We start from the raw sequence: 3,851 nt of genomic DNA, 5'->3' as shown, positions 1-3,851 counted from the left end.
GTTGTGGTCAGATGAGACCAAAATGGAGCTCTTTGGCATCAACTCAACTCGCCGTGTCTGGAGGAGGAGGAATGCTGCCTATGACCCCAAGAACACCATCCCCACCGTCAAACATGGAGGTGGAAACATTATGCTTTGGGGGTGTTTTTCTGCTAAGGGGACAGGACAACTTCACCGCATCAAAGGGACAATGGACGGGATCATGTACCGTCAAATCTTGGGTGAGAACCTCCTTCCCTTAGCCAGGGCATTGAAAATGGGTCGTGGATGGGTATTCCAGCATGACAATGACCCAAAACACACGGCCAAGGCAACAAAGGAGTGGCTCAAGAAAAAGCACATTAAGGTCCTGGAGTGGCCTAGCCAGTCTCCAGACCTTAATCCCATAGAAAATCTGTGGAGGGAGCTGAAGGTTCGAGTTGCCAAACGTCAGCCTCGAAATTTTAATGACTTTGAGAAGATCTGCAAAGAGGAGTGGGACAAAATCCCTCCTGAGATGTGTGCAAACCTGGTGGCCAACTACAAGAAACGTCTGACCTCTGTGATTGCCAACAAGGGTTTTGCCACCAAGTACTAAGTCATGTTTTGCAGAGGGGTCAAGTACTTATTTCCCTCATTAAAATGCAAATCAATTTATAAAATTTTTGACATGCGTTTTTCTGGATTTTGTTGTTATTCTGTCTCTCACTGTTCAAATAAACCTACCATTAAAATTATAGACTGATCATTTCTTTGTCAGTGGGCAAACGTACAAAATCAGCAGGGGATTAAATACTTTTTTCTCTCACTGTATGTACGTTAAACTTATTTAGCAACTTCACGTGGGGATGGATTGAACGGGTTTTCAATATAAGAGTGGGGGTGTATTAAGTAAAAACGGAGTTCACATTATGCCTGGGTGACGAAGCGAATGCAGCATCATGGAGGAAAACATTTTGGTATTGTCTTCTTGTTCAGCGAGGGCGAAGTGTAAGTCAGACGGAATGTAGTCGTGGGGGCCGACGTCCACGCCCTCCACTCCTCCATCCTCCTCTTCGGCCGCCGATCGGGTGATGCCCCCCCCCGCGTCCTCTCTCTACGGGACATCACTACTAGGCTGGCTCACCACCACCCGGGGTTATCTCCCACACCCCACGTACCCCACCACACAAAAACCGTCGCTTCTGTTGATTAGATCACGGATTTAATGTACTGTACTGAATCGGACTTGAATCTTGTGTTTTTTTTATTTTGGAAATCCTTTTGGTAACGCCAGCTATGTAATCCCATCTGTGAAGGATGTCATCCCTGACTTGCAATACCCGGGAGTCTACGAACCAAGTTGCGTCTGTGGTGGTTGTTACGTTGGGGAAACGAAGCGTCATGTCTCTGACCGTGTCCGCGAGCACAGGTCAGATTTGAAACACGGCAAAATTGACTCCTCCGCCGTTGCCGACCATTGCTATAATGCTGTGGGCTCTCATGATATTGTTTTCTCCGAGACCAAGGTGCTCTGCAAACGTTCTGGCTACTATCAAAGGTTTGTTTATGAAGCCATCCAGATATATTAACATAGACGTAACTTCAACTCAGAAGATGGATACAAATTGAGCAATCATTGGAAGGATCTTCTTGGTTCTTTCGGTAAAGTCACGTAGAAGGGACTTTACCGAAAGAACCAAGAAGATGAATCCCTGCAGTCACGAAAGCTTTAAATCGAAACATTGGAAGGATGTTATCAACCAGTTAAAACCTTAACTGCTTTTTAGTTTGCACTCATATCCGCATCGACAGTCTCTTACACCCAGCCATGCTCAGTTCCCATCATTTAGAAAATTGCCTTAAGTGTCCATGTACCGCCCCCTGCTTTTCAGGCTATTGACCCTCAATGTCTCATTTGCCTCCTTCCCCTCCACCATCTATATCCTTGCCCCCAACCCCCTGGTAATCGCAGCTCTTTTGCCTATTTCAGCAACTGTGTTTTGCTGTGATTGTTCCCACCTGATGACGGACGCTTGTGTTGCATCCGAAACGTCGTGATTTAATTTACTTTTATTTATTTTCCACCTACGTGACTTTATCGAAAGAACCAAAGAGCATATGCTCTATTTTAGGCTTTCAGGAGTCCAGGGGCAGGACACCAATGAAGGTTCCTGTCTGGTGGACAAGACTTATCAGGTCGAACCAAGCGGGTCTCCAGAATAGAGGCCAGACTTGGAGAGAGCACGCAAGTTGACACTGTGTCGAGCAACGGAGGGAAAACACGATTAGATACTCGCATGAAGGGATTTATATATAGGGTTTAGGGGCTAAATCTAATTATCTGAAAGAATGCTGAACTTAAAATATATCGCTTTCTTTTTGTTGGATACCTAGTAAACATCTGTGAAGCGTTATTCCTGCTGATTGAAGAGTCTTGTGGTGATGCCAGTTATTGCTATTTTAAAGCATTGCTGATAGTGGGGTGATTACAATTGATGGAGGGAAGCCACACAGCTCTTAGCCCACCCACAGTTACATGAACCAAGCACTTTTAAAATATTAATTCCGGTTCTGACCACCATGGAATGACGTGTAACACCCTGCACTGGCACCATCACTGATACATAAAAAAGTAGTCACCTACAGCAGTGACAACCATAAGTGACACAGCATTGATGCTCGCCACCATCACTATCACATAATAATCAGTGACACCATCAGTGTCGCATCACAAGAAGAAGACCATCAGTGCCACATCACAACAATCAGTGACGTCATCAGTGTCACATCACAAGAAGCAGTGACGTCATCAGTGTCACATCACAAGAATCAGTGGCACCATCAGTGCCACATCACAACAATCAGTGACGTCATCAAGGTCACATCACAAGAAGCAGTGACGTCATAAGTGTCACATCACAAGAAGCAGTGACATCATCAGTGTCACATCACAACAATCAGTGACGTCATCAGTGTCACATCACAACAATCAGTGACACCATCAGTGTCACATCACAAGAATCAGTGACGTCATCAGTGTCACATCACAACAATCAGTGACACCTTCAGTGCCACATCACAACAATCAGTGACATCATCAGTGCCACATCACAACAATCAGTGACATCAGTGCCACATCACAACAATCAGTGACATTATCAGTGTCACATCACAACAATCAGTGACGTTATCAGTGTCACATCATCACAATAGTGACATCATCAGTGTCACATCACAACAATCAGTGACATCATCAGTGTCACATCACAACAATCAGTGACACCATCAGTGTCACATCACAACAATCAGTGACATCATCAGTGTCACATCACAACAATCAGTGACACCATCAGTGTCACATCACAACAATCAGTGACACCTTCAGTGCCACATCACAACAATCAGTGACATCATCATTGCCACATCACAACAATCAGTGACATCATCACAATAATCAGTGACACCATCACATCAGTGCCACATCACAACAATCAGTGACATTATCAGTGTCACATCACAACAATCAGTGACGTTATCAGTGTCACATCATCACAATAGTGACATCATCAGTGTCACATCACAACAATCAGTGACATCATCAGTGTCACATCACAACAATCAGTGACACCATCAGTGTCACATCACAACAATCAGTGACATCATCAGTGTCACATCACAACAATCAGTGACACCATCAGTGTCACATCACAACAATCAGTGACACCTTCAGTGCCACATCACAACAATCAGTGACATCATCATTGCCACATCACAACAATCAGTGACATCATCACAATAATCAGTGACACCATCACATCAGTGACACATCACAACAATCAATATCACATCACAACAATCAGTGTCACCCACTCACACAAGGGCGCCCTCTG

This window comes from Lampetra planeri, chromosome 2, assembly GCF_965212315.1.
Source record: "Lampetra planeri chromosome 2, kcLamPlan1.2.h2, whole genome shotgun sequence".
Classification (NCBI taxonomy): Eukaryota; Metazoa; Chordata; class Hyperoartia; order Petromyzontiformes; family Petromyzontidae; genus Lampetra; species Lampetra planeri.
The sequence above is the reverse complement of the archived record's forward strand: the minus strand, read 5'-3'. Positions refer to the sequence as shown.